This window comes from Sus scrofa, chromosome 13, assembly GCF_054392235.1.
Source record: "Sus scrofa isolate SSC_HxYL_T2T_F1_AM1 chromosome 13, Sscrofa_HxYL_maternal_Yorkshire_Landrace_v2.0, whole genome shotgun sequence".
NCBI classification, from domain to species: Eukaryota; Metazoa; Chordata; class Mammalia; order Artiodactyla; family Suidae; genus Sus; species Sus scrofa.
In genome coordinates, this window is record NC_139395.1 from 170,166,962 (window position 1) to 170,193,792 (window position 26,831).

Below are 26,831 nucleotides of genomic sequence, written 5' to 3' on the forward strand. Positions count from 1 at the left end.
CTAAATTATGCTATATATTTCTATAAGGTGTTAATCCAAAACAAAGATTGAGTAATTTAATTTTTGAATCTTTACTTACACTTTAGATTAACTGACTTCAGAAGTCGATATAAACACGTAGAGAAAAAACCTAAAATTGTTCTGATTTTAAAATAATTACAAATTTGAAGGATGTAAGTGTGAATATGATTTATTTTGTATTTCTCAAGAATACCTCTAGTAAAGTAGATCACAACCAAAAAGCCTGTTCGTACCATTATCTGGATTTGTGTTTTAGGTTTCTTGATTTTTCGCTGTTTTTCAAGAAAAAAAATTGCTTGTGAAATACTTCAGTTTCCCCTTAAAGCAGTGCATAGAATAATCTAAAATTTCTTAGTAAAATACTACCCAGGTAAAGTTGTATGGATGTATGTTATTTCTATGAATGGTGTGCGTGTGTGTGTGTGTGTGTGTGTGTGTGTGTGTGTGTGTGTGTGTATTCATCTTGAACAAAGATAGTGTCTGGATAATTAAATAGCTATGGTATCCTCTCTTTATCTGTAAGTAATGGACACAAATGACCCAATGATTCTTATTAATAAGGGCAGAATTACTTATGTTTCAGACAGATAATCAGCATAATACATATTCAGTTGTACTTATTATGAGTAATCAGTAGTTCATTGCCTTTAATCATATTAATTGTGCATCTTACTTCAGGTACTTTAAATAATTATAATATATGAATTTTGAGGATAAAATACCTTCACTTAAACTGAGTGATGTTTAAATATATATTTTACTTCATTGTATGAAAAGGAAATCTTTGAAATGACCAAGTAGAAGTTACTGATCATAAATAGTGTATAGAAATTAAGATCAGATTTATCATTTGAAATGAGAAGCTCTTCTCTTTAATGATAATTCTGATAAATAATAATTATAACCATAGTGAGGATAGTGGTAGCTGATTTTATAGAGTATAAATCTGTACCTTATATATACTAAGTCATTTAACCTTTATAACTATCTTATTGCCACCATTTTATAGAAGTAGAAACTGAGAAACAAAAGCATTAAGTGAAAGAAAATAATTGGCAAAACCAAGATTCCAACATAGGCAATCTGTAACCAAGGTTTTTGTTTGTTTGTTTGTTTGTTTGTTTGTTTTAGGGCTGCACCTGCAGCATATGGAGTTACCCAGGCTAGGGATCGAATCAGAACTACAGCTGCTGGCCTATACCACAACCACAGCAAGCCCAGATCCAAGTTGTGTCTGCGACCTACACCACAGCTCACAGGAAGGCTGAATCCTTAACCCACTGAGAGAAGCCAGGGTTCAGACCTGCACCTTTATGGTTACTAATGAGACTCATTTCCACTGAGCCACAATGGGAACTCTTATACCTCGTGATTCTGAAGCTCATTCCACACAAATCACAGAGTTTAGAAATCCTGCAACTTTCATGCCTTCATTTTCTGAGTTTCCTGGAGGTCCAGTCATTCTCCTTGTGTACCATTATTGCTCTCCTGTTGTTGCTTTCCTCTCTTGTCTGGGATCCAAAGGAGCTGCTGCTGTTTTACCTTTGCCTCATCTGTATCTGTTCATATAGCTACTAGTGATATCATAGAAATTCTCAGAATCCCTCTCATTCTTTTAACCCTCCATTCCCCAGTTGTCAGTTCCGGGTTAATATAGAGGAGTCTTTATCGAGAAATGTCATACTCAATTCATGTGCTTGTCCTCAGAGCAAGATCACATCATTCGTTTTCTATCAATCTTGTAAACCTTTATTGTTCTTTTTACTACAAACTTTTATAAAATTTAAAAATTTCTCTTTATAGTTTTATCCGGTAACATTTGCTTGAAACCACCAATGCTATATAGAAAAGCACTTCTGCATGTTTGACTTAACCAATTTTCTAGGCTATTCAACTTTCTGAATCTTCCGCTGACCACCCATAATACTTTTCTAAATATCTGGTTCTACCTCTATCCTTTATTGTTTTGGAGTTTTTAACTCTTAGATCTTCTTGGCATTGTAGACTTTATTTCTCATTCTTCCTGTAACTCCAGCATGTTCTTTTGCAAATTATGTGGAAGAAAGAAATTAACATGTATTGAATTATTTGTACTTGCTAAACACTGTGCTTAAGTGACCATTGTTTCCCAGGTGCTTTACATACATATATGTCATTTCATTCTCACAATAATATTATAAGAAAGGTATTATCACACCAGTTCACAGAGAGGCCTAGAAAATTAAATAACATACTAATTTTTAACTGTACCTAACAGGAGCACAGGCTGTTTTTGCCTGGCTCCAAAAAGCACATGCCTTATTTTGATTCCTAATCACTATAAACATATAAGGACCCGAACACCTGCATAGAGCTGTAGTTTTAATTCCATGCAGAAAATTCTAAATAGAAACTAAGAAAGCAGTATATTTAGGCCCGGGTGTTAGCAGTACCCACACGCTTCAGTAGCAAATGGGACACATTTTTTTTTCAGAGTCTGACCAAAAGAATATTTTGACTCAGCTTTCTTGATCTGTGCTAAGAATGAATTGCAAAATCAGTTCTTATGTCCAAATTAAAAAAAAAATCATCAGGGCACAATCATTGGTGAAGCAATCATAAAATCAAGTGACATGAATTATTTCCTCACATAAATAGCATGACCATAATTGATAATATGAAACCAAAAAGTGAAAACTCTCCAAGGAATATACTACTTCCTCCTGCAAACATTTTATTTTTTATTTAATAAATTGGGTAGTATTCTTATGGAGAATAATCATAAAACTTTTATTATTTATTACCAAATAAGTCATTCCTCAGAGAATTATATTACAAACTTAACTTGATATGTTAAATTGCAATTTATGATGTAAGTAAAATTTTAATAACTGCAGATTTTTTTATACATTGAACATTAAGGCCATGAGGATTCTCAGAAGGCAAACTTTCATTTAGGTGTAAAGAATTATGCACAGAACTACAGTTGCTGTCAAAATAACCTATATATAAAATATATATTGATGACACAAGATGGTAAACTCTCTTTTTCTTGTTTTTATTTAAAAAAACCAAGATGCTATTTCTAATGTAAATGTAAGTATATTGTGGCTGTAGTAATGCAGGCCAAAGAGAATAATGTTATTGCAGTTGAATTAAATCTTGGACCAAAACAAATCATTTTTCTTGCCTCGGCTCCAAGTCAATGGTCCACTTTTATTAACAGATCTCTGATTTCATGCTATTTCATTTGAATGAAATGATACAAAACTATCTGATTTGAATGTGCAAAAACAAAGAACATTGATGGAAATATGTTATTAAGGATGTTTCTTTGCTTTTCTGTTTTAAAAGAAAGCCTATGAATAATATGAGATTTATGTAATTAAAAAAAATTAATTATTATACCCCTCTTTACATTCATATTTAATTTTATACTTGTAGTTATATTTAATAATACTCCTGAAAAATTAGGCTTTTCCCTTGAAAAATCCTTATGAATTTAAAAGTTATCTCATAGATTGCAAAATAAACAAATACATGCCTTTGAGGCAATTTGACAAACACACACAATTTACATTTTCTGTAATAATAGTCAAGGTTCCTAGCAAATATCATGTATACTTAGAAGAAACACTTCAGTGCTCTTGGCTGGGAAATTTCAAATTCAAATACTACATAAATAACTTAAAAGCAATACAGTGACAAGTAGAGTTCACAATATCGACACACAATTGTTATTCTATAAGAACAGAGAAATAACTATTGCTGGATTTTGACCATGTTTAATAACAAAAGGAGTCAAATATAGTCTCATGAGTATTTCAAGAAATGAATGTATTTATTCATTTCTTGTTACCAACTCTATATTCTACTTTATTCCAAATTCAAATCTGCCATAGTATGTGAAAGAAGTAAGATTACCTTTTCAGTGGAGGAATAAAGTGAGATTATCTTCCTCTACAATAGTTGTTTTCACAGTTCGACAAAAGACAGCAATGACCTTTTTCTTTGTATATAAATTCAATTATAGCATGCTAATATATAAAAAGAAACAATAAGAGTTATGCCCTGCCTGATTCCTCCCCTGCATACACTCATCTCTGAGAAACTTGACGTTCGACAAAGCAATTTGAAAACCACTGTCCCAAGAAGTATTTTTTTTTTTTTGCTTGATGTAGTAGAAATTAACTGAGTTATTTTCTGCTTGTTCTGCAAACTAAAATGCTCTAAAAATACATGTAGCGTTGTCATAAGTAGTCAGGGGAAGTTCATCTTGAGTTTTCCTAAATGCATCATTGCAATTTCCTAAAAAAGTTTCCACTTCCAATAATATTTTTTTTCTGTTTTATTTCCTTTGCAATAATTTGTGTAGAAGTAAATTAAAAAGAAATATTTTATTAATCTGAAGTTTAGTGGTATTCCAAGGCAGTGGTTCTGTTTTTTCATTTGAGTTACATTACTCTGAAAAACTCATGGAATTTGAGAGATTCTAACATGGGATTGCTTCAGCCACAGTCTTCCCTTTCTTCACTAATGGCAAATGGATCCTTCCAGTTACTCAGATCAAAAACTTGGTATAATTCTTGACCATTCTCTTTATCTCCCAGCTTATCTCTCTTGCATAAAGAAGTTCTTTTAGCTGTGATATATCAAGAAAACGACTACTTCTCACCATCTTTGCTACCACTATACCAACCTACTATCATCTTTAGTATAGTTACATTACTTCTCTGTAATATATTTTCAAAAAACAACCATGGTCAAAGATTTATGATGGCTTATTGACCTGCGATAGTTTCCCATCTTCCTGAGTATAAAAGGCAAGTCTTTACAATGGCCATATTAAGTAGAGTTCTCCAGAGAAACACAACCAATAGAAGGTTACTTGTATACATATATTGTTATAAGCAATTGGCTCTTGTGATTAAGGAGTCAGAAAAGTCCTTGGAGTTCCCGTCATGGCGCAGTGGTTAACGAATCCGACTAGGAACCATGAGGTTGAGGGTTCGATCCCTGCCCTTGCTCAGTGGGTTAACGATCCGGCGTTGCTGTGAGCTGTGGTGTAGATTGCAGACGCGGCTCGGATCCTGCGTTGCTGTGGCTCTGGCGTAGGCTGGTGGCCACAGCTCTGATTAGACCCCTAGCCTGGGAACCTCCATATGCCACGGGAGCGGCCAAAGAAATAGCAAAAAGACAAAAAAAAAAAAAAAAAAAAAAAAAAAAGAAAAGAAAAGTCCCATAATCTGCCATCTGGAACCAGAGACCCAGCCAAGGTGGCAATTTAGTTCTAATCCACATTTAAGGACCTGAGACACAGAGAGCCAGTGGCATAAGTTCCAGTATGAAGGCAGAAGACTGATGTCCCCACTCAAACAGGCAGAGAGAATGAATTTCCCATTCCTCTGCCTTTTTTCTTTTTCTTTTTTTTTTTTTTTTTATTCAGACCATCAACAGATTAGATGGTGCCCAGCCACATTGGGAGTGCAGTCTGCTTTACTCATTTACTAACACAAATGCTAATCTCATCTGGAAATTACCTTCACAGACATACTCAAAAATAATGTGAACCAGATATCTGGGAACCATATAACCAAGTCACACTGATGCATAAAATTAACCATCATAATGCCTTACCACGTCCTTTGGGGACTGGCCGCCATTACCTGGACATCTCATTGCTTGCCCCCACCCAGCCCCCTGTGCCCTCAGCTGTTCCTGCTGCACCACTTTGTTATACCTTCAAACAGCAGACTTTATCTGACTTTAGATCTTTTGTATTGGCTATTTCCTTTTATGAGAATATATCTTTCTCAGGTATCTGCTTTCCTAAACTCCTTTGCCGTATCAAGTCTGCTCAAAGATGAATCACTGTTGAGACTGCTTTGATCACCCTATATAAAATTACAACTTTCCCTCCTCCTTGGACCACTTTGAACTCCCAAGTCCCCTTTTCTTTCACTACTGTTTTTTGTTTTTTTTATATGATGCAATTATGTATTAATAGCTAACATATAATATAATGTGCTCATTGTTACTTATTTTATGTCTTCTTTCTCTAGGAAGTAAACCTGAAAGGGAAGCATATTTGTCTATTTGGTTTTATTTGGTTCTTAGAACCAAAAAAGAAAGCTTGCACATTGTAAGTGGTTAATGAATATTTATTGACAGTAAATGAGAGGGTGAATGAATCCATAGATATGTAAAAAGATTCATTCTCAATTGCCAACTGAAATTTCTTTCATGCCTTTCTACATTTTAATCACTTTTGAACAAAAGATAATGTAATATGCTGTAGCAGTTAATTGTTAATCAGTGCTATGGACTACCATTTACTTCAGCATTATAACAAATCAGAGAGCATGGACCATTGGACATTTGGATTCTATATAGCTTCTTCAGGACAGTGGAATCTAAACATGGTCTGTTCCTACTTTAGTAGTAAGAAAACACTAGGAAAAATGAACACAGTATAAGGAGTGGTTATTCCCATTATGTAGCAAAAGCTATTTTATTAACCTTGCCTTTGGATAGTAAAATAAAATAACAGTCACTACAAAATATATATATATATATATGTACATATATATATATATATATTTATCTTTAAAAGACATATTGGATAAGTTTAAGGTATTAGTATGTAACAAATGAATTATCAAGTCCAAATTAGTCTAATGAGTTGAACTCATTACAATAGTCCCCTAGTATTATGATTATTATTCAAAGGATTTTTTTTCACTGACCTTTATTCCTTTCAATATTTATTCTTCATATTATTTCTAAGTTGGTTATTATTACTAATGAACTAATTGCATAGTGATAAAATCATGTAAGAAAAATTAAAAGATCTATTCAAGGATAAATGTTATGCTTCAAGAATAAGATAAAGTAATTTAAAAATATTTACATATGTGTGACTAATAAGGCCTTCTCTTCATCTCAAATTTCTTAATGTTGTATATAGCTTCTAAAACCATATTAAATATTTACACAACTAATATATCTTTTAAAAACTACATTAAAGTATAAAAGGTAAAGTTAAAAGGTAAGAAAAATTCAGGATTTGAAAAATGAGAAATGGGCTTTGATTTTTAAGTGTTTTGGCATTTTTCGCATGGCAACATTATTGCCCAGCTGTGAGGTTGTTTGTCATCAAGTTTGAAAAGGTTACTGCATGACCACTCAAATGAAGGGTAAAACACTTAAATCTCTGCTTGCACTTAGAACCAGAAAGCTATTCATTATATTTCATATTCTCCCTCTCCACTTGTCTTCAAATACAATAATCTTGATGGATTCAACATCAGTTGTATGCTATGAATATTTCTGGAAAGCAAATGTAGCAATGTCAGGGAATGTTTAAGGGTGACTTCAGTTCATCTTTCTTCCTATTCCTTTTTCTTGTTTTGTGAAATAGGTATTATTTTTATGGCAGGTCTCAATGTTAAATATTACTGCATGAGTACTGGGAGCAAAAAGTTCAACTTAGCTGTTTCATTTGAGATTTGCTATGCAATGCATGAGACAGCCTATATGTCATAGTTTCCTATTATTAGCTGCAGGAATCACTGAACATGTGCACCTACTGACTCTGATATTTACCTTACACATTGGTATTTTCTCCATTTTATTTCATTTTACTTCAGATTTTTAGTGATTATAAATATTCTGTTTCCTTCACATAACCTACCATTTTTTTTAGTTGATTTAACTGTGTTAGTCTTTGACTTCTAATCACCAGCAGTCCTTTTCAGTGTCATTGATAATCCTCAGCTACTCACTTTTTTTTTTTGGCCTGCCCTTTGGGATGGTTCTGACATATATTTAATTAATATTTCTCTTTCTTTCATGTGCTTTAGTAATAGTTCCAAGGTTTTCTATCACATAAGAGTATGCATTATTAGAAAGTATTTGCTGAGTTCCAATATTAACCAATGAGTCATTCTTAAAGTTATTTAATAATAATTAGCAAAACTTTGTCATCTTAATTATTTTCCCATAAATAAATTCCTCTGGAAACATACAGTTTGTAAAAATTAATAACAGAAAATAATCCTATAATTAACCTTAATTCTGTAACTAATCTTAATCCTTATATTTCAATGACAGTAAAGTAAGAAATATATTGTTATCTTCACTGTAGGAAAATTTATCCTTTTTTAAATCAAATGTTTAAGAGTAATTTTTACTGCAATCTCAACAATTCAATCCCTAAATTAATGAAAATGTAAAATTAATAAAGTTGAAAGAGAACTTCTAAAGAAATTACTATGGAAATAGTTAATAGGACAAATGAGAGGATTCAGTGAATTAAAAAGACTTGTTCAAGGTCATAAATCTAGTTTAGGGCCAGAGCTGGAACATGAAAATTAATCAAGATTTCATCTTGAGTATAATTGTTAAATCATTACCATAGGTGCCTGTCAAATATTTCAAAATACTATGACCTGTCATTAAAACCAACATCAGTGGTGTCAGCCAGCCCATAGTTTCATTTATTCTTTTTTTTAAATTTTTTTATTATGGTTGACTTATAATATTCTATCAATTTCTGCTGTATGGTAAACTGATATATATATATATATATATGTGATATATATGATATATATTGTACATATATATACACACACACACACACACACATGCTTTTTCTCATGTTATCATCAATCATATTCCATCACAAGTGATTGGATCGTTTTCCCTGTGCTCTATAGCAGGATCTCATTACTTATCCATTCCAAATGCAATAATTTGCATCTACTAACTCCAAATTCCCAGTCCATCCCACTCCCTCCTCCTCCCCCTTAGCAACCACAAGTCTGTTCTCCATGTCCATGAGTTTGTTTCTTTTCTGTAGATAGGTTCATTTGTGCCATATATTAGATTCCACATATAAGTGATATCGTATATGATTTGTCTTTCTCTTTCTGACTTCATTTAGTGTAAGAATCTCTAGTTCCATCCATGTTGCTGCAAATGGCCTTATTTTGTTTTTTATGGCTGTGTATTATTCCATTATGTATATGTGCCACATCTTGATCCATTCATCCGTCGATGGACATTTAGGTTTTTTCCATGTCTAAGCTATTGTGAATTGTGCTGCAATGAACTTAGAGGTGCATGTATCTTTTTCAATGAAAGTTTTGTCTAGATATATGACCAGAAGTGGGATTGCTGGATCATATGGTAGTTGTATATTTAGTTTTCTGAGGTACCTCCATACTGTTTTTGATAGTGGTTGTACCAAGTTACATTCCCACCAACAGTGTAGGATTGTTCCCTTTTCTCCACATCCTCTCCAGCATTTGTTATTTGTAGACTTTTTCTGACTGGTGTGAGATGGTACCTCATTGTAGTTTTGATTTGCATTCTTCTTAAAAATCCTATTATAGTATAAATACTTTCAGTAATGTATAGGATTCTTAAGTGAATAGTCTGATGTATTTCACAAACTGGACACATACAGATTAAACAACAACCAAAGGATGGGATATAACTGGCACCTCAGAAGTCCCTTCATGCTTATTCCAGTCACAATCCCTTCCCACCATCTCCACCAAGAATAGTCCTTATCCTGAGTTTTAATGTCACATATTAGTTTTTCCTGTTCTTGTACTTCATGTAAATGAAATCATACAGTTTTGTACTACTTTATATCAGCCCATTTCTCTTTCTAAGATCCATTATTTATGTCCTAATTGCTATATAGTATAGATAAATAAAAATTTACATATTAATTATGTTTGTTATGCTCATTTGAGTAAATTCTGTTTTGGAGATATCATGAATATCACTACAATAAAGAATATTGTGCAGTATTTTTCATAGGTATACATAGGAATTTCTGTTGAGTATCATTATGGGCTGAATTATTTCCCCCTGTCTTCAAAATTCATGTGTTCCAGTCCTTACCTCTAGTACCTCAGAATGTGACTATTTCAAGATAGTGTCTTTAGAGAGGTAATTGGTTTAAAATTAGGTTATAAGATTAAATCCTAATCCAGTATAATGTGTGTCTTTATAAGAAGAGGCAAGTTGGACATAGACATAGAGAGAAAACAAAGTGAAGATACATGGAGAAGATAATCATCAAGAAGCCAAGCTGAGAATCTCAGACAGATTCTTCTCAATGACTCTCAGAAAAATTCAGCTCTACCAAAATATTGATCTTGGATTTCTAGTTTCTAGTACCTCTCGTACCATAAGAAACATAAAATTTTCTGTTATTTAAGCTTAGTTTGTGGTACTTTGTTTTGGCAACCCTAAAAATGGAATTGCTTAGCACAGAGTGTGTATACATACAACTTTAGTACCAATGTTTTCTAAAGTGACTTTTTTACAAATTTATATTTATTCTAGCCATGGGTCAGCATTCAGGGTGCTCCAAAACTTTTCCAACACTTTGTATTTTCTTTCATTAGTCTTTTCTGCTTGTTGTGAAGTCTTCTCATGGTTATGTTTTGCCTTCCCATGGTTACTAATATTGACCACATTGTCACATGTTTATCAGCCATTTGGATGTATTCTTTGATATGAAGCCTCTCTCTATTGCTGTGTACTCATCTGCCTGTCTTAAACTTAAGCAACATTGATTTTAGCTTCTTTGCATTTCTGAGCTGTAATCTAGCTTTATGATATAAACTTGATACCTTTTATGAAATTCCTGGTTAACTTGTTTCTAAAATGTTATTCCAACTGGATAAATGTTTAGAAAGTCAAGGGATATGTGTATTTCTTTTTATTGCACAGATGCTACTTCATAAAGAAATTTAAATTTATTTATGGATACTTTAAAAGACAAATAGTATCCCATGTACATGTTGCTTCATTTTTATTGCCATCCTCTCATGTCATTTTAACTGTCTCACTGTATTACTGACCATGTAATAAAGTTGTTATGATGGGCAAGTTTAATGAAAACAAAATGTGTGTAATGAGATTTGTAAATGTCCTTTGCAATATTTCTCTCAATATCTAATGTCTCATGTAGGTGTATAAAGAAAGGAGTTTTTTTTTTTTTCTGAAACCTCCTTCATCTATACAATCTAGCCCCCCAAATTCCTAGTTTTTTGTCACGGATGAGGAAAATAAGTTTTTATTATTGTCTAGATTTCAGGATGCTAGAAATTCTGTGCTTTAAGAGGTCAAAATAGTGTTTGGTAATTCTCATGATTCTTCCTTTTTCTTTGCTGAAATAGTAGATAATTTCTCATATGGAGTTCTGTAAAGTCCCCATAAGAGAATCACAGTAGAACGTATTAGGGTGTTAAAGTAAACTGATGTCTTCTTTTGCAATTAAATATAATTCTTTGAGAATATCTTTTGTTTTTATATTAGGCTTTTGATAGAAACTGATTATTAACCATGAGATACCAAGTAACCAGGATACTTTATTTGCTCTTTATTAACTGGGTCTTTTCTAATACAGTCATAAATTTCAGTGAAAATAGCAATACCCAGCCTTAAAAGGAAAGGGTATATTTGATATCAGACCTGAGAAGTAATGAAAACTCAGGTAAATTGCATGACAATATTTCTCATATTTCCACAGTAGCTATTTCTGCTTCATTGCTGTTTTTAGTTTCACAGTAACTATTTCTCCCTCAGTGGACTCTTGTATCCTCATGAGAAGTTTGTTATGATGAGTTAGCAAAGGTTTTAAAAAAGGCCAGTATATTAGTTTCCTATTGCTTAGTGACATAAATAAGTACAAATTTATTATCTTTCCGTTTCAGAGGTCAAAAACCCAAATGGTTTTCACTAGTCTAGAAATCAAGGTGTCATCAGGAATGCATTCTTTCTGGAGGATCTAGGCAATAATAGGTTTCTTTGCCTTTTTCAGATGCTAGAGGTCTCCTGCTTTCCTTGGCTCTTGGCACCCTGCTCCATATTCAAAGTCAGAAAAGCAACATAGCATCATAAAATCTCTCTCTGACTCTAAACCTCTTGCTCTACTGTTTTTTCTTAAAAGGACCCTTGTGATGACTTTGTTCCTACCCAGAAAATCCAAGATACTTTGCTTATCTCAGGTCAGCTAATTTGCAAATGTAATTCTACCCACAACTGTAATTCATTCTTTCCATGTAACATAACATATTCTAAGAATCCTGTTGTTGGCATGTGGACATATTTAACCTTACTATACTATTAGTTATTTGAGATGTTTATTTTTCTCTATTAAAAAATAATGCTCCAATGAACTTTATATATGCAGTTGTTTTTCCCTATACTGTTTATTAGGCTGGATTTGTAGTGATTGAATTGCTGGTTTAAATGTTTTAAATTTTAAGATATTATTATATTTTGTAATAATATTTCACTTACAAAATAATTTATTTTAGAATACTTGGAAGCTATACAAGCAGCACCAATAAAATAAAAAATATCTAATACTTAAAAAAAGAGGCTAATATTGAACTTTGAAATACTTCTATTCTGCAGTGAGGGAACTAGTCTGGTAACTTATGTCAGGTGGATTAGGTTGATTATTTTGGATTCATTAACACAGAAAAGGCAATAGAATCTCAGGCCCATCCCAAACTTCAGGTGCCAGTCAGAAGTAGATTGCCAAAATAATGTAATCACTTTCAGGTATGGTCCCTTAATGTTAGTTGGAGAGGGTATCTTCCCAGTAAGCAGAATTTTGAGTTATATATTTTGTTGTCTCTAGGAATGAATATAGATATGACTAGTAGACAGTGGCTAATAATTTTTACATATGATCATATGTGTGAAAATTACAGGATTGGAGAATGGTTAACAAGTTACTCAGAGGAAGAGATATGCGAATGGATCTTTTAAAAATGGCCATTAGAAAGCTTGTGACTAAATTTATAAATTATTGTATTCTATTAATTATGCAATTGATCAGTCATATTTTTTTCCTGGTACGTCAGTATTTCTCAGTGGACTCATGTACAAAGTAGTCTTTGTAGCAGAATTGGAACTTACTCATAAGCTTAACAGTATAGACTACACCTCACCAAGTCTGATTGATATAATAATGACTAAATGACCAGCTTGTGTACGGGGAGGCTAGTATTGAACTCTGAATTAATTACTTTCTACAGTGAGGGAACTGGTCTTGTAATTTATATCAGGTCAATTTATTGGCTCCTTTAAAACAGAAAAGGCACCAGAATCTCAGACCTATCCCAGACCTACTTATTCAAAATCTGCATTCTGATAAACTCCCTATATCATATGTATCTTAAGTTGGAAGAGCAGTGATCCAGGGGATGGGTAATCTCAACTTATAAAAAAAATGAAAAGGGCATTTTACCATATAATTGACAGAAATTATCTGCCCCTTTGCACATACTGAAAATGCAAAACAAAGAAAAACAAACAAAAACACTTCAATTATTTGTTGTTGTTGTCAAAATATGGTTAATTTACAATGCTATGTTAATTTCAGGTGTACAGGAAAGTGATCTATTTTATATAAAAATATAAACTAAATCAGTGTGCTATATAGTTTATAATATAGTTTGTATTATAGTTTTAGTTTATATAGTAAACTATATCAGTTTATATTATAATTATATATTATATTATAATGATATGTTTATAATATAGTATATCATACTTATTATATATAAACTAAATCAGTTTGTATTATAGTTGTTATAATTTATATGTGATATATATGTGATATGTGTGTGAGTATACACACACACACATATATACACACAAGTGTGTGCACATATATATACACACACAAATATATATATGTATATACAAACACATGCATATATATCTCATTAAAATTTTTCTTCCATTATAAGCTATTACAAAATATAGAGTATGGTCCCCTGTGCTATATAGGTTATTTATTTTATATACAGTGATTATTTTAATCCCAATGTGCTAATGTATTCCTCTCCTCTCTCCTTTGGTAACCATGAGTTTTGTTTTTGTTTTTGTTTTCCTCTGCCTTTGAGTCTATTTCTATTTTGTAAATAACTTTATATGCATATATTTTTTAGATTCTACCTATAAAAAATATCATGATATTATTTGTCTTGCTTATTTCACTTACTGTGAAAATCTATATCTCCATCCATGTTGCTGCAAATGGTATTACTTCTTTCTTTGTTATGGCTGAGTTGTATTCCACTGTACATAAATATACCACATCTTCTTTATCGATTCTTCTGTTGATGGACACTTAGGTTACTTCCATGTCTTGGTTATTGTAAATGGTGCTACATAAATATCGGGGTGCATGTACCTTGTCAAATTATGTTTTTCTCCAGATATGGGATTGCAGGATTATAGCCCCTAATTAAATTTAAAAGTGTTTGTACAACAAAGGAAACCACAAACAATATATAAAGACAGCCTACAGAATGGGAGAAAATATTTGCAAATGATGTGGCTGACAAAGTGATTAATCCCCAAAATATGCCAAGAACTCTTACAGCTCAATATAAAAAAAGTGAACCCCATAAAAAAATGGACAGAAGATCTAAAAAAAAATTTATCCAAAGAAGATGTACAAATGGCAAAAAGGCACATGAAATGATGCTTACCATCCCTAATTATTAGATAAATGCAAATCAGAACTGCAGTGGGGCATCACCTCACGCTGGACAGAATGGCCATCATCTAAAAGTCTACAAACTTATTGTAGACTGGAGAGGGGTATATAAAAGAGAACCCTCCTACTGCTACTGGTGGAATGTAAATTGGAAACATGTAAATTGGTACAGTTGCTATGGAGATTAGTATGAAGTTTCCTTAAAAATAAAAAAAATAAAAAAACTCTTAAAAAAACATACAAGACCTAAAGTACCAATTTGAGGAAATTTTATGATGTTGACAATGAGATGATGATGGTAATAATGAGATGTGTTCGAGATGTGTTCAAAATGTAATGCCAATGAAAATCATCTGGAGACTTTGTTAGAATTCAATAGGCTGAGGTAAGAACTAAAGTTAATAATTTTTAGGAAGTATCCAATTAATATTGTTGCTAATCCAAAGACTTTGAATGGCAAATGTAATACTAATATAAAGATGCTACTGCTAAAGATACATTTAGTTATGAAAACATAGAAATCTAACTTTCCATAGTGGATAAAATTTTTTGAATTTTGTTATTCTATTTCTTATGTTTCAAATAATCATTTTCCCATGATTTGAAAAGTAATTCATAATAAAATATTTTAAATTAATATCAATGATTTTTAAAAACAATTTATGGATATGTTACTGTAATTGTCTTATATTAAACTCATGTCCAAAAAACCATTATTCTAACTGGGTTTATTCACAGAAAAAATGATGAGCTTATCCTCACAGTAATTAGGGACAATAGCCTACATAATTCAATATCGACAAGGATTAATCAAGCAAAAATAAAGGGGAAGCCTGGAGTTCCCATTGTGGCTCAGTGGAAATGAATCCAACTAAGAACTGTGAGGGTGCAGGTTCAATCCCTGGCCTCATTCAGTGGGTTAAGGATCCAGCATTACTGTCAGCTGTGGTGTACCATTTCTGTGAGCTGCGGTGCAGGCCGCAGATGCGGCTTGGATCCAGCATAGCTGTGGCTGTGGCATAGGCCAGCAGCTGTAGCTCCAATTTGACTCCTAGCCTGGAAACCTCCATATGCCACAGGTGAGGCTCTAAAAAGCAAAAAATAAATAAGTAAAAATAAATAAAATTAAATAAAATAAAGGCCAAGCCTAAAAATTTGTCTTCTTATAAAAGCTGTTACACCATTGAACATTTTAAGCTTTGATATTTCACCCCAGTGATGTGGACTTTTTATCCTAATTTTCCCAACTTACACTTCTGTAATTGAGGGAAAATAAGTTGTCATATCATTTTGTTTGTTTTACTGAAAATAATTCATTATTTGGGTTATCTGCTGTGAAAACAGTCCACTAGCAAGGGCCAGAGTTTCAGAGACTGTTTATAAAATGGTATCTCTGAACAATGTTTCTTCACTTTTTAAAAGCCTAACTAAAAACGCAATGGTGATGACAGTCTGGTACCTTAATTAGAGCAGTTTCAGTGAACCCATGAATAAACCATCTCAATAGATTTATTCCAAAATATAGTAAATACTTCCCAAGAATTGTTGCATTACAAAGACAAACATTGGAGAGCTATTTCTTCAATGAGTCAATTAATTAATCAATTAAAAATTTAATTTAATTCTAAATTAAAATTCTTATATATCTATGTCAAAAATCAATTGGTTCATAGTATTTATCTAAGAGCTAGAAGAAAATAAAGACAAAGAATACTTTCTGACCATTATTTTTAAAGAGAAGCTTTTCATAAATAAATGTTTTAATAATATTATCAGTCACCCTTAATAATGTCACAATGATAGTAAGAGTTTAGAGAAGTAAGAAAAAGCCTGGACCAAAACCATGAGGGAAAAAAGATCAAATTAAATTGAGCTGTTAAATAAATGGACTTTACTGGGTAATGAATGTGTGGGGTGTGGGTGTGTGTGTGTGTGTGTGTGTGTGTGTGTGTGTGTTCAAGCTAAGAAACACATGGTCAAAAGTTCAGAACTTGTAGTGTTTCTATTCATTTATTTAGCATTAACAACGTAGTGTATTTTTGGTTTGAGATAAATGCAAGACATGTAATGATTAATAAGACCTGATCCCAACTATCAAGAATGGGAGCATCAATTCAGGCACAATGATATATGATAGTTAAAATGTTATAATGGAAACATGAACAAGATGTAATTGAGATGTCTATTAAATTTGTAGGAATTCAGAGTGGGTACATATTAATGTATAAAATGTTGGCTAAAATGAAATGTTAATATAAAAATATTGGGGATAAAGTGAACAAGATTGGTTGGGACCAGATTCTGGAAGGTGTTTTACAGTTTATTTTTCTTTTCTCTTCCTTTTTATTTTTACTTCACCTTTTTGCATGACAAAGTCTATACAGGGTTTTTTTTGTTTGTTTGTTTGTTTGTTTTTAAGGATGAGTTTGGCTTTCTTTATTGTGATGAAAAACATATAACATAAAAAATTTTCCATCTTAACAATTTTAAGTGTGCAGTTAAAGGTAATACTATATTCATATTGTTGTGACACAAATCTCTCTAGTCCTTTTTTTTGGTCTCGATTACTCAAAACTTAATATTTATTGAACACAAACTCCCCTCTCCCTGCCTTCCATAGCCATTGGCAACCACAATTCACTTTGTTTCTGTGAGTTTCACTATTTTAGCTATTTCATGTACTTGGAATCATGCAGTATTTCTTCTTCTGTGAGTGGCTTATTTCTCTCAGATAATGTACTCTAGTTTCATCCATCTTGTCCCATGTGACAGGATGTCCTTTTTTCAAGGCTGAGTACAATTTCATTTTATGTATATACTACATTTTATTCATCCATTCATTTGCACATAGGTATTTAGGCTGTTGATTGCATGTCTTGGCTTTGTGAATAATGCCCGAGCAAACAAGGCAATCCAGTTTCTTCACATCCTCACCATCATGTGTTGTTTTTTGGTTGTGTGTGTGTGTTTTGTAGCCATCCTAATGGGTTTGAGGTTATATCTCATTGTGGTTCATGTGCTTATTGCATCATCTATGGAGAAATATCTATTCATGTCCTCAGGTCATTTTTTAATCAGCTTATTTGATTTGTTGTTGTCAAATTATAGGTGTTCTCTGTATGTTCCTGATATTAGATTTGCGAACATCCTTATCAGATATATGATTTGCACATATTTTCTCCCATTCTGCAGTTATGTTTTCATTCTGTTGATTGTATATTTATGTACAATAATTTGACATTTAAATGGTAGTTCAACACCCATATTCAAAGGAAAAAACACTGTGCATGTTCACAATGATTTTTTAATCATACTGAAACAATAACCCACTATGTAGCTGTCCAAAGTTAAGGCATGGATTAGAATATTGAAAAATGAAGACTGGTTAAGTTGTGCCTTAGTTTCTGCATTTCTAACAAGCCCTCAGGCGATGCCAATGTAACTAATCCTTGCACCATACTTTAAATAGCAAGACTCTATAGAATATTTGGCTTTTTATTCATATGAATTTTAGTATTGAGAATTCAGATTGCACTTTCAAGTATAATTTTAAGTCCTATAGCTTTCTTTCACATAGGTGGTATGTTTATGAATTAAAATTTGTTCATATATAAACCTGTACCTAAAGATGAGAGTCAACAGTGAAACTAGTGACTTAGTGAATGATTTGTTCATTCAACATAATTCTCCATAGAGTCATCCAAGTTGTGTACATCAATAGCCTATACCTTTTTATTGCTGAGTGGTATTCCATGGTAAGTATGTACCACAGTTTCTTTAATAGCAACTTTTGAAGCACATCTGAACAGAATACAGTTTTGGCTGTAATCATATATATCTACTAAAAACACTCATACATACATTTTTGTGTGAACATAACTTTTAATTTTTCCAGATCAAATGTCCAAGAATGAAACTGGTGGGTTATGTGGTAATCAAATGTTTGGTTTTATCGGAAACTGCCACTGTTTTCCAGAGTATAACATTTTGAAACTGTAATATATTGTATTCTCAGAAACAATGTGTGAACAATCCAGTTTCTCCCCATATTAAGCATCATTTGTCTTTGTCTTTTTTTTTTTTCCATTCTGATATGTGTGTGGTAATATCCTCTGTGGTTTTAATTTGAACTTCACAAAATGGCTAGTGAAATTGAACAACTTATGTGCTTATTTTACATCTGTATAATTTCTTCAATAAAATGTCTGTATGTCTATTCCTATCTTTTGTTCATTATCTAATTGGATTTATTTATTTATTTAAGTTATTGAGTTCCATGAATTCTTTTTATGATCTAGATACTAGTTTTTGCCAGATATGTACTTTGCAAATATTTCTTCTAATCTTTTCCTCCATTTCACAGGACTTTTATAAAGATTATAATTTTCATGAGGTCTAATTTATCAGTTTTTATGTCAGTCTAAGAATTACCATGGATACCAATGATTTTTTTATACATTTTTTATTTTTATTTTTTGTTTTATTTTGTTTGTTTTATAATGCTTTATTGAAAATTTGTATTTTTTGTTTTGTTTTTTAATGATTTTTTTCCATTATAGTGGCTTTATAGTGTTATATCAATTTTCTACTGTATATCATAGTGACCCAGTCACACATACATATATACATTCTTTTTCTCACATGATCCTCCATCATAGTCCATCACAAGTGACTAGATTTATCCCCTGTGCTATACAGCAGGATCTCATTGCTTATCCACTCTAAATGCAATAGTTTGCATCTATTAACCTCAAGCTCCCTGTCCATCCCACTCCCTCCCTCTTTCCCTCCCCTTTGGGAACAATAAGTCTGTTCCCCAAGTCCATGCATTTTTTTTCCTGTGGAAAGGTTCATTTTTGCCATATATTAGATTCTAGATATGTGATATCATATGGTATTTTTCTTTTTCTTTCTGACTTACTTTACTTAGCATGAAGTCTCTAGTTTCATACATGTTGCTGAAAATGGCATTATTTTGTTTTTTGTATGGCTGAGTAGTATTCCGTTGTGTATATATACCACATCTTCCTAATCCATTCATCTATGGATGGACATTTAGGTTGTTTTTATGTCTTGGCTATTGTGAATAGTGCTGCAATGAACATGCAGGTTTGTGTGTCTTTTACAAGGAAAGTTTTGTCCGGATATGTACCCAAGAGTGGGATTGCTGGGTCATATGGTAGTTCTATATTTATTTTTTTGAGTTATCTCCATAGTCTTTTCCATAGCAGTTGTACCAATTTACATTCCCACCAACAGTGTACGAGGGTTCCCTTTTCTCCACACCCTCTCCAGCATTTGTTACTTGTTGACCTATTAATGATGATAACACCTCAACTTTCTATCACTGTTTTTTCTTTCGTTTCATTATGTGGGAAATTATCTTGCATTTCTCCATTTTTGTACATGTTAGCAATTGTATAGCATAAATTGAAGAACAACTTATTATGGCAACCTAAGTATAGGTCACAAGCCAAACACCAGTTTGCAATAATAGCAATAAAATGTAGTCTAACTTTAAATATCTTAATACTGTGGATATGGGTACCCGAGTTTATCCAAAAGTTTCACGGGAACACTTGTCATCTCTCAATTTGTTGGGCATTGTATGTTTAATGAAATTGATAAATACAGATAATGTGTTTTTTTTTTCTTGTGTTCTTTTTCAAAGTATCTATAATTAGCTTCATAAAACTTCCTTGAAAGATAATACCTTGACTCAAACATGCTAAGGAGTTATCATGAACATATAACATAGATGAATAACAGATGAATAAAGCAAAAGTCAAACTCATTTTGGCTAATAGATAGAATGCCTTACCCAGACACAAGATGAATATTGTTAGACTGCACTCTTACTAAAAATTGTCATAAGAAAGTGTGCTGACTCTAAATTGATTAATACAAATAATGTATTTGATCCATCTTAGATTCTGGATTCATTAATATTTTCATTTTAGGCTCTAAAAGTAACCACAAAAAAAGAGAAAGAAACAAATAACATAGATGCTAAAAAAGAGAAAGAATTTGAAAATTGATCTATGAGTATTTTTGAAGTGATTCAGTAACATGTAGAAATCTACTGAAATGTGGATGCCAAGCCTTTTTAAGATGTCTCAGCTACCCACATTCAGCTTTTTTATCCCACAGTCCTAACTTTTTTGTGTGGGTGTAGTGGAGAGGTGTTGAAGAGGAAAATAGGAATCATAAAGTTGAAACATTTTGTTGTTTTCCAATTTTATCTAATATCTCACAACATTTTATATAAATGTCTCATCTTAAGATAGTGGTTTATATGGTTCAGTTTCATTGAGAGATTAAAACACTATAATTTTTTAGCGTATCAGTATACCCTGAATGTTTGAACCACTGAAGTAACACTCAGTTGAATAATTCCATGTACAAGAATTGAATTAGGGAGCTTCTGACTCTTTTACTTCTTTATACAGCAATCATTTTTGCAGGTATCTGATACTATTTAAATAGCCAAGAAACAAAGTGGTGTGTGTGTGTATGTATATGATGTATATAATATTATATATGTGTGTGTGTGTGTGTATATATATATATAAAATCACTAATATATACACAAAAGATTCTCTGTACAAGAATGTTATTTAAGAGCTCTCTCCTTCAACATAAATTGCCTCTGAGCATAGTAATAACTTTTACAATACTATCTAGGTAAATATATTATAAAATAAATCATTATGGATAAATATATAAATGCTTTCCTTTTTTTCTTATCTGAAGTGTATCAAGGAACTTAGTTTATTTATTTACTTATGTTTTTGTTTATTTATTTTAAAAAAAGAAGCATTGGAAGAAGATTGTAAACACAGGGCAAAATTGTAAAGATTCAGTCCTGCTATTGTGGTAATAAAGATATGAGGCATTAGGTAGTTATGGATAAGAGGAAGGGGATAAGACTTTTTAGGGGTCTTAAGTGGGGAAAGACTGCTTATGTTTTTACTTTGCTTTACTTTTCCTTATTACATTATATAATCACCCATCAGCCAGACATGATATAACCATCACATGTCCAACTAGATGTAAAGGTAGAAACAGTAAAAATGAACCAGCAAGGATTTAGCTCAGTGTTTTTTAGAGAAGTTAGTCACTAAACAAGTAACTAAAACCATGGTAGGTATTAAGAAAAGAGACATATAGGGTTCTACTATCTTCCCCAATATGTACTGTGGGTTATTATTTTCTACATAGTGCATGGTTCAGTATCATTCTTGGAAACCTGTTATTTGTTTCTATGTGTATGCAAGTTTGTCTAATTAAAACTAAATGAGGTATTGACTTTTCCGTTCAGAGTTCAAAACACTGTACTGCTCAAAAAGACACAATTATAATTTAAATTCAGTTCAATAACCCAAAAGCTAATGAGAAGTCTTTACAAATTCTTGAAAACTTAATTTTATTGCTGGAATCTTATATGAATCATAAAATATTTGGCTGGAAGATAATGAAACTTTTTCCAAGTTATTTGCAGGATGAGTAAGATAATTCCCAGCCTGGTTCGATTGTGAGTATAGTCCTCAGTCTTTAAAACATATTATGAGATGCAGCAAAAGCTGTTCTAAGAGGAAAGTTCATAGCAATACAAGCCCACCTCAGGAAACAAGAAAAAGCTCAAATAAACAAGCTAACTTTACATCTAAAGCAAGTGGAGAGAGAACAGACAAGACCTAAAGTTAGTAGAAGGAATGAAATCATAAAGATCAGAGCAGAAATCAATGAAATAGAAACAAAGAAAACCACAGAAAAGATCAATGAAACGAAAAGCTGGTTCTTTGAAAAGATCAACAATATTGATAAAACTCTATCCAGAATTGTCAAGCAAAAAAGAGAGAGGACTCAAATCAATGAAATTAGAAATGAAAAAGGAGAAGTAACAATAGACATCACAGAAATGACAAAGGATCATAAGAGACTACTATATGCAAAAATATGCCAATAAAACAGAAAACCTAGAAGAAATGGACAAATTCTGAGAAAAGTACAATCTTCCAACACTAAACCCAGATGAAATAGAAAAGATGAATGGACCCATTACAAGAACTGAAATTGTAACTGTGATTAAAAAACTTCCATCAAACAAAAGTTCAGGACCAGATGGCTTCACAGGTGAATTCTATCAAACATTTAGAGAAGAGCTAACACCTTCCCTTCTGAAACTATTTCAATAAGAGGTAACACCTCTCTTTCTGAAACTATTTCAAAAAATTTCAGAAGAAGGGACACTCCCAAACTCATTCTATGAGGCCACCATCACCCTGATACCAAAACCAGACAAAGATACCACACAAAAAGAAAACTACAGGCCTATTTCACTGATGAACATAGATGCTAAAATTCTCAACAAAATACTAGCAAACGGCATCCAACAATACATTCAAAGGATTGTCCCTCATGATCAAATGGGATTTATCCCAGGGATGCAAGTGTTCTTCAGTATCCACAAATCCATCAGTGTGATACACCACATTAACAAACTGAAGAATAAAAACCATATTATCCGCTCAATAGAGACAGAAAAGGCCTTTGACAAAATCCAACACCCATTACTGATAAAAACCGTTCAGAAAGTGGGCATAGAGGGAACTTTCCTCAACATAATAAAGGCCATATATGACAAAGCCACAGCGAACATCATTCTCAATGGTGAAAAGCTGAAAGAATTCCCGCTGAGATCAGGAACAAGACAAGGATGTCCGCTCTCACCACCACTCTTCAACGTAGATTTGGAAGTCCTAGCTAAAGCAATCAGAGAAGTAAAAGAGATAAAAGGAATCCAAATTGGAAAGGAATAAGTAAAACTATCACTCTTTGCAGATGACGTGAGATTATACCTAAAGAATCCTAAAGACTCTACCAGAAAACTGTTAAAGCTCTTCCATGAATTTGGCAAAGTTGCAGGATACAAAATTAATACACAGAAATCAATGGCATTTCTATACACTAACAATGAAAAGGGAGAGAAATTAGGGAAGCAATCCTGTTTACCATCACATCCAAAAGAATAAAATACCTAGGAGTAAACCTACCTAAAGAGACAAGAGACCTATACTCTGAAAACTATAAGACACTAATGAAAGAAATCAAAGATGACACAAATAGATGGAAAGATATATCATGCTCATGGATTGGAACAGTTAATATTATCAAAATGACTATGCTATCTAAGGCAATCTACAGATTCAATGCAATCCTTATCAAATTACCAAGGACATTTTTCACAGAACTCAAAAAAATATTTTAAAGTTTGTTTGGAAGCACAAAAGATCCAGAATAGCCAAAGCCATCCTGACAAAGAAAAATGGAGCTGGAGGCATCAGGCCCCTGGACTTCAGACTATATTACAAAGCAACAGTCATCAAAACCATATGGTACTGGCACAAAGACAAAAATATCGATCAGTGGAATAGGATAGAAAGCCCAGAAATAAACCCATCACCTACAGCCAACTAATCTATGACAAAGAAGGCAAGAATATGCAATGGAGAAAAGATAGCCCCTTCAATAAGTGGTGCTGGGAAAACTGGACAGCCACATGGAAAAGAATGAAATTAGAACACTCTCTAGCACCATACACAAAAATAAACACCAAATGGATTAAAGACCTAGATATAAGACCAAACACTATAAAACTCTTAGAGGAAAACATCGGCCAAACACTCTCTGACTTAAATGACAGCAACATCTTCTCAGATCCACCTCTTAGAGTGAAAACAAAAATAAACAAATGGGACCTAATCAAACTTCAAAGTTCCTGCACAGCAAAGGAAACCCTAAACAAAGTGAAAAGACAACCACAGAATGGGAGAAAATCTTTGCAAGTGAATCAACTCACAAGGGATTCATCTCCAAAATTTATAAACACCTTCCGCAGCTCCATACCAAAAAAACAAAAAACCCCATCACAAAATGGGCAGAAGATCTAAACAGACAATTCTCCAAAGAAGACATATGGATGGCCACAAAACACATGAGAAGATGTTCAACATCACTCATTATTAGAGAAATGCAAATCAAAACCACTCTGAGGTACCACCTTACACCAGCCAGAATGGCCATCATCCAAAAGTCTACAAACAGTAAGTGCTAGAGAGGGTGTGGAGAAAAAGGAACCCTAGTAAACTGTTGGTGGGATTGTAGATTGGTGTAACCACTGTGGAAAACAGTATGGAGATCCCTCAGAAAACTCAAAATAGAACTACCATTTGATCCAGCAATCCCACTCCTGGGCATCTATCCAGAGAAAACCTCAACTTGCAAAGACACATGTACTCCAATGTTCATTGCAGCACTATTTGCAATAGCCAAGACATGGAAACAACCTACATGTTCATCGACAGAGGAGTGGATAAAGAAGAAGTGGTATATATACACAATGGAATATTACTCATCCATTAAAAAGAACGAAATACCAGCATTTTTAGCAACCTGGATGGACCTAGAGATTATCATGCTAAGTGAAGTCAGCCATACAATGAGACACCAACATCAGATGCTTTCACTGACATGTGGAATTTGAAAAAAAAGGACAAACTGAACTTCTTTGCAGAACAGATACTGACTCACAGACATTGAAAAACTTGTGGTCTCCAGAGGAGACAGTTTGGGGTTTGGGGGGATTTGCTTGGGGTATCGGATGGATATCCCGTAATATTGGATTGTTATGATCATTATATAACTACAGATGTGATAAATTCATTTGAGTAATACAAAAAAATAAAAAAACAAACAAAAACCAAACAAACAAAAAAACATGTTATGAGATTTCCTGTCTTTTACTTTCATTTTTAAGTGCTTGCACAAAATATTCCTCCATCCAAATCTTTGGAGAATATTTGATTTATTTGAGATAAGTCTATTCCCCCAAGAAGAAGCTTAGCTAGGGAGAAGGTAGGGCAAGCAATTAGTTCTATTTGATTCTCTTTCCTAATACCTTTCAGACCTCACTATGTTCTAAAATGAGCAGCTCCTTCTTAAAACAGTTATTTGCTGTTCTAAAATGTTTACTTCCATCAGGAACGTAACTGATGCTTAGAATTTCTATGAATCATATTACCTTCACTCATCTGGTCTAAAGCCCTGCAAACCAGGCTTGATGTTGAGTTGGAGCATTCTGATTTCCCTATAACATCTGAATAGTTCAGTCTGTTTTTTCCAAAACACTCCATGCCAGTCCTCTTCCATTTTTTGCTCTGCCTAATTGGGTACTTTGTAACACAGTTTGAATTGCTTTAAATGATCATGCCTAAGGACACCCAAGAAGAGGAATTTGCACATCCTTAGGTCTCTCATGTTAGGGATATACATTGTTCTTTACTAGTGGAACAAGCAAACAGACAAATACTGAAGAGTACCAATATGAAACAAGGAATATGTTTGCAATTACAGGTACTAGTTATTTTGGTTAAATTCTCTAATTCATCTGAATCTTACTCTTCTTCACTGTAAAATCAAAACAATAAAATATGCTGGATTGTTGAGGTTGGGCCACTTTAAATTTTATGAACATATTTTTTTTTACAAAAATACTGAATATGTATCAGGGAGTATTGGAATATTGCTATGAATTTTTATTACCTCCTTTATTCTCTGATAATGAAAGCTTCAGTATTGAACAACAAAAAGTCCAGTTGAATGTATATCACAATAAAAGAGGGAATAAGGATTCCAAAAACAATCACAGAGTTGCTGGGATTAAATGTAGTTTGCTTTCCCATCTCACCGATTCAACCATATCTTTAAGAGATCTTCTGACATAAGCTAGTTTAGTGTGAAAATTTTGGTGACTTTTCTCCTTGACTTTGACTCATGGGACATTGAGAAGTATAATTCCAATGGCATTTAGAGGAAGACCTATAGACACTGAGTATCATTTAAGATGATAGCACAGCTATTCTGCCTGAATTTTAAAATGTCAACCCACATATTTTTCATCAGTATATATTCAGGACCACTTGCTGCCCTTTTAAAAAAATAGACTGGAGCTAGAAATATTGGCAGGTCTTAGTATCACATCCAACAGCAGAGCTCCTCTTAGATAATACACATTCATTTGATTGCCTCTTGCTCTCTGATGACATTGTGAAGACCTTCAGGCTTTCAGGTCTGCACTGCAGAGAGGCAGTCAAGGCTCCCCCAATGTAGGAAATCTTTTGTTCTTTCTCTGTATTTTGCTTATTCTTCAGTGCAGACTCAAAGACTTCATTAAGAACTATCTTTACAACTTCAAAGTACATAATTCCATTTTTACACATAGCTA

At 32.8% G+C, this 26,831-nt stretch overlaps 1 protein-coding gene across 3 annotated transcripts in view; it reads left to right on the top strand.

Moving 5' to 3' along the window:
- LOC146397761 (uncharacterized) overlaps positions 1–26,831 on the top strand; it is a 448,274-nt gene that overhangs the window by 387,518 nt on the left and 33,925 nt on the right. The gene's annotated exons all lie outside the window — the stretch shown is intronic.